General features: G+C 38.0%; 1 protein-coding gene across 3 annotated transcripts in view; it reads right to left on the bottom strand.

Moving 5' to 3' along the window:
• LOC108021873 (tyramine beta-hydroxylase) overlaps nucleotides 1-12,247 on the bottom strand; it is a 44,400-nt gene that overhangs the window by 6,467 nt on the left and 25,686 nt on the right. The window lies entirely within an intron of this gene.

Raw genomic sequence — 12,247 nt, 5'->3', positions numbered from 1 at the left:
GAATCCAGGGAGTAAAGGCACTTGGCAACGGGGGACAGCGTGGATTTATGTTGGCAGCGACTTGGTCGAAACGGCAGCACATCAGGCACATCAATTACGGCAACAATATCAACAACAACAGCAATCGTGCAGCCAGTGGAGCGGCAGTAACGAGAGCGAAGGAAAACCCAATAAAATGTCAAATCCAATTGGCAAACACACGCCGAGATCGAGGACGACGAGGAGGAGGATGAGGATGAGGATGAGGATGAGGATGAGGTTGAGGATGAGGCTGAGACCATGGCCAGGACTCTGGATGTGGATGTGGCTGTGGCTTTGCAGCGCAGTCCGTAAAGTATATCAAACTGTTTGTCAGTGCGCAGACACAGGAAAAAAGAGTGGTTAAAAAAAGAAATATATTAAAATAATAACTTCATTGATTCCTTATAAATTTAAGTCAAGATAAAATTTTAACCATACTTATGGAAAGAAAAAAGAATGTAATTGTTGTTAAAAAACTGGGATAATAAAGCAAGAATTATGAAGAGAATAATTTAATATTTAATAATAATTAATGTGAAAAATGTTCCAGAATTTAAGAAAGTATTTTTTAAAATTATAAACAATATAGTACATTAATAATTTACATGTAAGAAAATGTTTATCAAAATTTCTAAACGAAATAAAACAAATAAGTATTGATTATGGATAGTTGGGTTTTTGATATAAATTATCAAATACTAAAGGGCAGACATTATGCTTTTCATTAAATTCATTTAGTAGTACCTTATTTATTTAAGATTTCACGGAGGCCACTTAAATTTCTCCCAGTGCAGCCAGATGAAGACACAGAAGGCAGAGCAAAGGCGAGAGCGAGAGAGCGACAATAAAAACACTCGATTACAATCAAAAGTGACAGGGGTCCGTGGTTTTTTTACACGGGGCGGGGTGTCGGGGTGTCGGGGTGTCGGGCAGTCGAGGGGCCTGAGGGGGGCTGGGATGTGACATGGGTGCCGGTGGAAGGGGGGGCCAAAGGATTTCGGGCAATGGTGCGTTGATGAATTTCGCTTTCCGCTCGCTCGCTGTCCGAACAGAGCAGTTCAATCAAGTTCGGCGGAAGTAATATGGCCCAAAACGGGTTTGGCGCCATCCACCACCCCCCTTTTACCTCCCACCCCCCCGCTTGCCACCCCAAACCTGTGTGTGTTTGCCACTAAAATTGATTTGTTACTGTACATATGTCTCACTTCACTTCTACAAGCGGCACACAGACACAGGCACTTCGGCCCAACCGCAAAGACCCCAACGAACCGGAACTGGAGAACCGTAACCCAAGCCGCCTTTCTCCTCCCCTCCACCCACCACCTCCCCTTGCTTTCTCCGGCGAAAGTTTGGTAATGCGAAACAAATCGGTTTTGCTGTTCCGCTGCCATCGTTTGCCATTTGGCAATTGTTCTGCGGGAATGGGAGTTCAAAGCCAGTGCTAAACGAGTCCAACTCATAATTGGCTGGTTGATTGTTAATTATTTGCCAGGTAGTTCTGGATTGGCATTTAGAAGGCCTCATGAAATGCAAACGAATTTTAATTTTATAAGAATAGGATAGTTAAAATTTTTGTTTTTTAATTTTTTTTACTTTTTGTTTTATTCCACTCATTTTGGAATTTCCTCTGTACTGCATTTAGCGAAAATAAAATATTTAAAACAAAAAAATTGCACAAAAAAAAAGTATTTTTTATTTTACAATTAGATTATACCCCAATCGTCTTGGAGTTCCTCCTGCGCTTCATCCTCCCATTTAATCGCCATATCATACGTATAAGTGTAACCATATCTTCCTAGGTAATTCAATTTGTTTCGCTCATTTCTGTAGATTGGTGTGGGTTCGAGGGTCAGGGCTGCGAGTTCATTGTAGATTCAGGCGGTGGAGCCGCCCCAGTTGATTTGATTTGGCATTGATTGGGCCGTCCTGGCCGCCCTGGCCGAAATTTACACTTTTTACTTGGCCTTTTGGCAATTTGATTCCCGGCAAACAATTGCCCGGCCACACATAGAGTCCGCACGTCGGCGGTATAAGTGTGATAAAATTTAATAAACTCAAAGTTTATTGCATTTGCTCGACTGCCTCTCGGTTGTGTTCGCCCCTCATCCAATCGAAAACTTTTTCGATTTTTCCAACCCGCTTGAACTTGAAATGCCACTTTGACGCTCCGCTCATCCTGTGAACGGTTGGTACTTTTCTCTTTTTGTTTTTCCTGTTGATGGGCGAACTGCTGGGTTGGAGCCTTTGGGGCCGCGCCGCATAGTTTTGTGTCTCCGGACCGATGACGGGAATGATGAGGACGTTGGCGCGGAAATGCCAAAGCGCACAGGAATTTTCTTATTATTTACTGGATGCGAACGAACGGCACTTGAAGGCATGTCCAATTTCCCGACAGCCCCGCACTGCGATTCCCGGAAGTTCCGTCCCCATCGAACATGCCAAAGTGCTCCTCAAAACTACACTGTGAGAAAGGCTTCCTAAGCGGCTTCTGAGTTTTGTTACCTAAATTATTTTTCCTGTCTTACGTTGTTTTCATCACTAAAGAAAATCAAGTTTCATTAAAAGTACTCAACATTTTCATGAATAATATTTTATACAATTTTTTTTTCGTAAAGAATAAATGTAAAAAAAAAAATTAGGCAGCCCAAAAAAAAATGTAAAAAAATAAATCCCACTAGTTTATAAACAGAATTCAAAAGAATAAATATAAAACAAAATTTAAGCAGCCCCAAAACGAAATTAAAAAAAATCCCACTAGCTTATAAACAGAATTAAAAAAGATTTTCAAATTGGACTTCATACAGGTTTTGTCCTTATAGAAACGGACATTTTTTCTTTGAATATATTAAAAAACGTTTCGCAATGAAACGATTGAAAGCAGTTGTTAAAATAGCAAACATATTTTTGTGTCAGTGTAATTTTTGCATTTGGACGATGGGCTGCCACAGGCGCTCCGGGATGATGTCATTATAATAATGTTATATGCACAAATCGTCAATTGGTTTGGCCCGGGGACGATTTGGCTTTAGTTGCCCGTCGTTTTAACCAACCCCCGCCCCTTTCACCACCACCGCCCCCTTTCACAACCCCCTCCCCCTTTCACAACTCCCCCTCATTTGTCGCATTTCCAGCATTTCCCTTTACCATTCGCATTCCGAATCCCATTCGTTCATTCAAATTGCCGCTCAAGTGACGCAAAAGCATCTGGGGAATGAAATGTTCGTGCTTTCTCCGCACTTTCTCCGCCCCCTTTTGGCTGCCCCACTTAACACTTTATTGGATTCCTTTGTGCATGTCCGCTGGCTGTCGTTGCTCCTGCTGTCGTTGTTGTTCCTGTTACTCTTATCACTTATCATTATCCGCGCCCTCATCTGTCCAGTTCGATTGCCATGTCCAGGACATTGGCTCATAATATAAATTGACTGCGTCCTTGTGGCCCTTCTCCTTTTGCTTAAGCCAACCACCCACCCCTTTCTTCTCGCCTGTCAGCCTGCGTTATGAAATGGTTCGACGTGAGCAGTGGACAATTGTCGGGGGTGCCATTATCCTCTATTCTTGGTACTTTGTCCACTTAAAACATCATATTTTACAGAGCCACAAGCACAACGTTTAGATACATTTAATGGGGCTTACAATGTGATTATAGCCCGTGCCCAAAAGTGTTGCCTACTTATCAGCTGCAAAGCACTGCGGCATTGTCGCGCCTCCCCCTTGATTGAGACAAATATTTGAACCAATTTCGCTTTCGCCAAGGCCAGCCACTTCCATTTGCCCGTGCCACCCACCCAAAAACCTCAGAAATGCGGCCGGGGCTCTATATAAATTATTGAGGATTTATTGGGCGCACTGCTCACTCGCTCACACATACACGATATTGGCATTTTGATAGACTTCCTATCACGCCCACGGACACACACTCAGATACCTAGTGATGGGAGTTATCTAGGCAAGTGTACCTGGATCTCTGGATTTAGGTACGAGTATATACAGGTACTGCATTTCAGATTTAAATAGGTGTATTTAAGGGTACTGTATTCCTTATATATTCCTTATTATTTTAGATTTCGATTTTAAAAGGCACTGGATTTTTTATTAAGGTACATATTGTACTAGGTACTATATTGACTATATAATACTATTAATAGGTACATATTTAAGAAGGCTATGCATTTTATATTTCGGTGCATATTGTAATTGGTACTGGATTCTAGATTCAGGCTACATATTTGGGGAGACACTGCAGGTGGCACTAACTTCTTTTGCATAAATTAAACTTTAGTTAATTAAGTAATTTAGTGTCACAAGGGTTTCGAAAATACTAGAAAATCTGTTTAGATGAAGAGTTATAGTAATAGCTTATAGGGTTAAATAAGGACTTTCATATGTTATGTAATTCCACATATAGTTTTTTTTCAGTGGTTTTAATGTATCTTGATTTAAAAGGTACATTTACATAAAAAAATGTTGAAATTAAGGTCCCCTGAACCTGTACCCTTCCCATCACTAAATCACACCTAATTCGCACATTGTCCAGAACAAACGAGCGCACGTTTAGTTTATCATAACGCTTATTTATGGCAACCACTTTGCGCCACCTTTCGATGATGATTCCCCGAGTGATTACGATGACGAACGATCTTGGGCAAGGTGGTAGAAGTACGAGTATATATACTGCATACCCACAAATAGTTGCTTATGTACAGTGGTTTACTGGAGGGGCGTAGGCAGTGGGGGCCGTTCAGCAACTGCCGTGACACATTGAGTAATGACACTCTCAAGTCGATAATCCATTTGGATGTCCGGCACTAAGCTCTAAGCCCTATGAATCGTTAATGCCACCGGGGAAAGGGGGTGATTTTTTTAGTTTTTGGAAGGGGCAGAGGGATAAGTGGCCAAGAATTAAAACCGATGTCCCAGCAACGTTTTGCTCATAACTCGAAGGCAAGTTAAATGGCCAAACTGTCAAACTTTTCAAAGGCAAACAAAAACAATTTTTTCTCGAAGCTTTTGGTTTTTCAGTACACCGAAAATAAGATTATTTTTAGTAAAGCTACAGTATTAAAAGTAAAGACAAGAAAATTGTATCTTAAAACTTTAAAGAACAAAAGTTTATATTAAATATTTTTCAAGTGTAAAATGGCAAGTAAGCCAACGGAAAATTGCCTTGGATTGGTTTGTCAACTTCAAGGAACTTTTGAATCCTGCGGAAGCGATCACAAAGACCCAACACCAGTGGGGAAAAAACGGGGAATGCTTTTTGTGCGTTAATTTAGTTTGGATTTTTGCGGGCTTTTCGCGTGGCATATGGACAGGCCCCCAAGGCGACATTTGGCATCCAGAATTTTAGGTGGAAGCGGAAAACGGGTGTTGCATGTGTTAGAACCGGGCGAAAACGTGGCCAAAACGCACGTGAACGTAAACCGCCGCAGGCTGTTGCATAAATAACAAAGCCGCCAAATTGCCATGGCCACGTTTTGGCCAAATGACGCTCTGACCACCGGCAGCAGAAGAAAAAAAACATAAACCAAAAAACAAAAAAACCCCAACGAGAAGGCCCAAAACTGCGGCGGCCACTGCGGCCTCTGATAAATAAATTAAAAGGCACACGCAAAACAGCGGGAACAGCCCAAAGTTCCCCCATGCAACTTGAACCTAATAAAGCTGACCACGCACCAAGGGCGCGGGAGAGGGGGATGGCGGGGGACAGGGGTCGGGGGTCAAAGGGGGCGGTGGCACATGTGTGGCCACAGCCAGGCAGCCGACAAAAAACCGCCAACGCGTGGCCACACAACGGCCCAGAGCGGCAAAAAGCGGCAAAACCGGTCCAAGAGCGAAGCTGCAAAGCCACAGCCCTAAACAAAATTGATAAAACCCAAAAAATAGCCAAACACTGGGGTGTACTCGAATCCGAGAGTACCCCTTAGTTCATAGAATTAATTTAATTTACAACAATTATTAACATTTAAAAAGCCTAATAAATATTTATAGGTTTATTCTATTAATTTACAAAAATTATTTATTAATTTTCTTTAGTTCAACCAAACATAATCCATAATTTTATTAATATTATAAAGCATTTAATAAAAAAAATAATACAATTCATTTTAGTTTTCACTAAAAACAATGTTCAAAACTAGATTTGTATCAGTATAAAAATAACATTTAATAGACACATAATTGAAATCATTCTAATATTTTCTTTTAACAATAATAATTCCTAACCAGTTTTATAATTTCTTAACTTTCTACAGCCTAAATGGTTGCTCACCCTCATGTTCACTATTAAAAAGACTGTAAAAGCCATAAACAATTTAGATAGAGGAGCATTTTTAAACTGCATATGGCTTTTATTTCCTCTTCTAAACACCTTTAACATTTTGTTTTTATCTCTGAAAACCCAAGTTATAACAATAGCTGAGCAAATTGAATAAAACAATCAACTTTCAGATCTGGCGGTAATAATGAATTGGGAAAGTTTATCCTGGCTGTTGATGCAAATGAAAAAGGTTTTTGCAAATACTTATGCGCTGTGGCAAACTTTCTATCCACAACAAAACAACCAATTTATATGGTAGAATACCCACTGGAAAGGGGATAACAGCGGTGTCCAAACGAGTGCAGTTGGCAAAAGGACAGTGGATGCAGATGAGGATGAGGCTGCGAAGAGCGGAGGGAAAACCGCCATCGAACATGCTCGCATTGGGTTATTTGATGCCACCAGCGAAATCGGCCAAGGAGCCAGCGGAAAAGTGGGAAAAGCCGGAAAACAAGCCAAAGTGATCAGAAATCCACATGTCAGAGATGGAGGACCTCAGGAATGAAGCATACTGCGTTTCCACTTGCAAACGATTCAGTAAATGGGTCAAAAAATAGATTCCTTTTTTAATAATGCAGATCGATTGCATATTAAGCAAGCTTTCCGAAACCGTCGGTCTTTTAGCTGTGCGCCTTGATTTGCCCAAACTACGATCAAGAAACCACAAACAAAATCCATTTTTTTGCCTAAAATCTGAAATCCAAAAAATCATGATACCCCCTTACAAAAAATGAAAAAATGGGTCAAAAAATAGATTCCTTTTTTAATAATGCAGATCGATTGCAAATTAAGCAAGCTTTCCGAAACCGTCGGTCTTTTAGCTGTGCGCCTTGATTTGCCCAAACTACGATCAAAAAACCAAAAAAAAAATCAATTTTTTTGCCTAAAATCTGAAATCCAAAAAATCATGATATACCCCCTTACAAAAAATGAAAAAATGGGTCAAAAAATAGATTCCTTTTTTAATAATGCAGATCGATTGCAAATTAAGCAAGCTTTCCGAAACCGTCGGTCTTTTAGCTGTGCGCCTTGATTTGCCCAAACTACGATCAAGAAACCACAAACAAAATCCATTTTTTTGCCTAAAATCTGAAATCCAAAAAATCATGATATACCCCCTTACAAAAAATGAGAAAATGGGTCAAAAAATAGATTCCTTTTTTAATAATGCAGATCGATTGCAAATTAAGCAAGCTTTCCGAATCCGTCGGTCTTTTAGCTGTGCGCCTTGATTTGCCCAAACTGCGATCAAAAAACCAAAAAAAAAATCAATTTTTTTGCCTAAAATCTGAAATCCAAAAAATCATGATATACCCCCTTACAAAAAATGAAAAAATGGGTCAAAAAATAGATTCCTTTTTTAATAATGCAGATCGATTGCAAATTAAGCAAGCTTTCCGAAACCGTCGGTCTTTTAGCTGTGCGCCTTGATTTGCCCAAACTACGATCAAGAAACCACAAACAAAATCCATTTTTTTGCCTAAAATCTGAAATCCAAAAAATCATGATATACCCCCTTACAAAAAATGAAAAAATGGGTCAAAAAATAGATTCCTTTTTTAATAATGCAGATCGATTGCAAATTAAGCAAGCTTTCCGAAACCGTCGGTCTTTTAGCTGTGCGCCTTGATTTGCCCAAACTACGATCAAGAAACCACAAACAAAATCCATTTTTTTGCCTAAAATCTGAAATCCAAAAAATCATGATATACCCCCTTACAAAAAATGAAAAAATGGGTCAAAAAATAGATTCCTTTTTTAATAATGCAGATCGATTGCAAATTAAGCAAGCTTTCCGAAACCGTCGGTCTTTTAGCTGTGCGCCTTGATTTGCCCAAACTACGATCAAGAAACCACAAACAAAATCCATTTTTTTGCCTAAAATCTGAAATCCAAAAAATCATGATATACCCCCTTACAAAAAATGAAAAAATGGGTCAAAAAATAGATTCCTTTTTTAATAATGCAGATCGATTGCAAATTAAGCAAGCTTTCCGAAACCGTCGGTCTTTTAGCTGTGCGCCTTGATTTGCCCAAACTACGATCAAGAAACCACAAACAAAATCCATTTTTTTGCCTAAAATCTGAAATCCAAAAAATCATGATATACCCCCTTACAAAAAATGAAAAAATGGGTCAAAAAATAGATTCCTTTTTTAATAATGCAGATCGATTGCAAATTAAGCAAGCTTTCCGAAACCGTCGGTCTTTTAGCTGTGCGCCTTGATTTGCCCAAACTACGATCAAGAAACCACAAACAAAATCCATTTTTTTGCCTAAAATCTGAAATCCAAAAAATCATGATATACCCCCTTACAAAAAATGAAAAAATGGGTCAAAAAATAGATTCCTTTTTTAATAATGCAGATCGATTGCAAATTAAGCAAGCTTTCCGAAACCGTCGGTCTTTTAGCTGTGCGCCTTGATTTGCCCAAACTACGATCAAGAAACCACAAACAAAATCCATTTTTTTGCCTAAAATCTGAAATCCAAAAAATCATGATATACCCCCTTACAAAAAATGAAAAAATGGGTCAAAAAATAGATTCCTTTTTTAATAATGCAGATCGATTGCAAATTAAGCAAGCTTTCCGAAACCGTCGGTCTTTTAGCTGTGCGCCTTGATTTGCCCAAACTACGATCAAGAAACCACAAACAAAATCCATTTTTTTGCCTAAAATCTGAAATCCAAAAAATCATGATATACCCCCTTACAAAAAATGAAAAAATGGGTCAAAAAATAGATTCCTTTTTTAATAATGCAGATCGATTGCAAATTAAGCAAGCTTTCCGAAACCGTCTGTCTTTTAGCTGTGCGCCTTGATTTGCCCAAACTACGATCAAGAAACCACAAACAAAATCCATTTTTTTGCCTAAAATCTGAAATCCAAAAAATCATGATATACCCCCTTACAAAAAATGAAAAAATGGGTCAAAAAATAGATTCCTTTTTTAATAATGCAGATCGATTGCAAATTAAGCAAGCTTTCCGAAACCGTCGGTCTTTTAGCTGTGCGCCTTGATTTGCCCAAACTACGATCAAGAAACCACAAACAAAATCCATTTTTTTGCCTAAAATCTGAAATCCAAAAAATCATGATATACCCCCTTACAAAAAATGAAAAAATGGGTCAAAAAATAGATTCCTTTTTTAATAATGCAGATCGATTGCAAATTAAGCAAGCTTTCCGAAACCGTCGGTCTTTTAGCTGTGCGCCTTGATTTGCCCAAACTACGATCAAGAAACCACAAACAAAATCCATTTTTTTGCCTAAAATCTGAAATCCAAAAAATCATGATATACCCCCTTACAAAAAATGAAAAAATGGGTCAAAAAATAGATTCCTTTTTTAATAATGCAGATCGATTGCAAATTAAGCAAGCTTTCCGAAACCGTCGGTCTTTTAGCTGTGCGCCTTGATTTGCCCAAACTACGATCAAGAAACCACAAACAAAATCCATTTTTTTGCCTAAAATCTGAAATCCAAAAAATCATGATATACCCCCTTACAAAAAATGAAAAAATGGGTCAAAAAATAGATTCCTTTTTTAATAATGCAGATCGATTGCAAATTAAGCAAGCTTTCCGAAACCGTCGGTCTTTTAGCTGTGCGCCTTGATTTGCCCAAACTACGATCAAGAAACCACAAACAAAATCCATTTTTTTGCCTAAAATCTGAAATCCAAAAAATCATGATATACCCCCTTACAAAAAATGAAAAAAAAGGGTCAAAAAATAGATTCCTTTTTTAATAATGCAGATCGATTGCAAATTAAGCAAGCTTTCCGAAACCGTCGGTCTTTTAGCTGTGCGCCTTGATTTGCTTAAACTACGATCAAGAAACCACAAACAAAATCCATTTTTTTGCCTAAAATCTGAAATCCAAAAAATCATGATATACCCCCTTACAAAAAATGAAAAAATGGGTCAAAAAATAGATTCCTTTTTTAATAATGCAGATCGATTGCAAATTAAGCAAGCTTTCCGAAACCGTCAGTCTTTTAGCTGTGCGCCTTGATTTGCCCAAACTACGATCAAGAAACCACAAACAAAATCCATTTTTTTGCCTAAAATCTGAAATCCAAAAAATCATGATATACCCCCTTACAAAAAATGAAAAAATGGGTCAAAAAATAGATTCCTTTTTTAATAATGCAGATCGATTGCAAATTAAGCAAGCTTTCCGAAACCGTCGGTCTTTTAGCTGTGCGCCTTGATTTGCCCAAACTACGATCAAGAAACCACAAACAAAATCCATTTTTTTGCCTAAAATCTGAAATCCAAAAAATCATGATATACCCCCTTACAAAAAATGAAAAAATGGGTCAAAAAATAGATTCCTTTTTTAATAATGCAGATCGATTGCAAATTAAGCAAGCTTTCCGAAACCGTCGGTCTTTTAGCTGTGCGCCTTGATTTGCCCAAACTACGATCAAGAAACCACAAACAAAATCCATTTTTTTGCCTAAAATCTGAAATCCAAAAAATCATGATATACCCCCTTACAAAAAATGAAAAAATGGGTCAAAAAATAGATTCCTTTTTTAATAATGCAGATCGATTGCAAATTAAGCAAGCTTTCCGAAACCGTCGGTCTTTTAGCTGTGCGCCTTGATTTGCCCAAACTACGATCAAGAAACCACAAACAAAATCCATTTTTTTGCCTAAAATCTGAAATCCAAAAAATCATGATATACCCCCTTACAAAAAATGAAAAAATGGGTCAAAAAATAGATTCCTTTTTTAATAATGCAGATCGATTGCAAATTAAGCAAGCTTTCCGAAACCGTCGGTCTTTTAGCTGTGCGCCTTGATTTGCCCAAACTACGATCAAGAAACCACAAACAAAATCCATTTTTTTGCCTAAAATCTGAAATCCAAAAAATCATGATATACCCCCTTACAAAAAATGAAAAAATGGGTCAAAAAATAGATTCCTTTTTTAATAATGCAGATCGATTGCAAATTAAGCAAGCTTTCCGAAACCGTCGGTCTTTTAGCTGTGCGCCTTGATTTGCCCAAACTACGATCAAGAAACCACAAACAAAATCCATTTTTTTGCCTAAAATCTGAAATCCAAAAAATCATGATATACCCCCTTACAAAAAATGAAAAAATGGGTCAAAAAATAGATTCCTTTTTTAATAATGCAGATCGATTGCAAATTAAGCAAGCTTTCCGAAACCGTCGGTCTTTTAGCTGTGCGCCTTGATTTGCCCAAACTACGATCAAGAAACCACAAACAAAATCCATTTTTTTGCCTAAAATCTGAAATCCAAAAAATCATGATATACCCCCTTACAAAAAATGAAAAAATGGGTCAAAAAATAGATTCCTTTTTTAATAATGCAGATCGATTGCAAATTAAGCAAGCTTTCCGAAACCGTCGGTCTTTTAGCTGTGCGCCTTGATTTGCCCAAACTACGATCAAGAAACCACAAACAAAATCCATTTTTTTGCCTAAAATCTGAAATCCAAAAAATCATGATATACCCCCTTACAAAAAATGAAAAAATGGGTCAAAAAATAGATTCCTTTTTTAATAATGCAGATCGATTGCAAATTAAGCAAGCTTTCCGAAACCGTCGGTCTTTTAGCTGTGCGCCTTGATTTGCCCAAACTACGATCAAGAAACCACAAACAAAATCCATTTTTTTGCCTAAAATCTGAAATCCAAAAAATCATGATATACCCCCTTACAAAAAATGAAAAAATGGGTCAAAAAATAGATTCCTTTTTTAATAATGCAGATCGATTGCAAATTAAGCAAGCTTTCCGAAACCGTCTGTCTTTTAGCTGTGCGCCTTGATTTGCCCAAACTACGATCAAGAAACCACAAACAAAATCCATTTTTTTGCCTAAAATCTGAAATCCAAAAAATCATGATATACCCCCTTACAAAAAATGAA

This window comes from Drosophila biarmipes, chromosome X (assembly GCF_025231255.1).
Source record: "Drosophila biarmipes strain raj3 chromosome X, RU_DBia_V1.1, whole genome shotgun sequence".
In the NCBI taxonomy this organism is placed as follows: domain Eukaryota; kingdom Metazoa; phylum Arthropoda; class Insecta; order Diptera; family Drosophilidae; genus Drosophila; species Drosophila biarmipes.
Note: the sequence above shows the minus strand (reverse complement) of the source record. Positions and strands in the feature narration are given on the sequence as shown.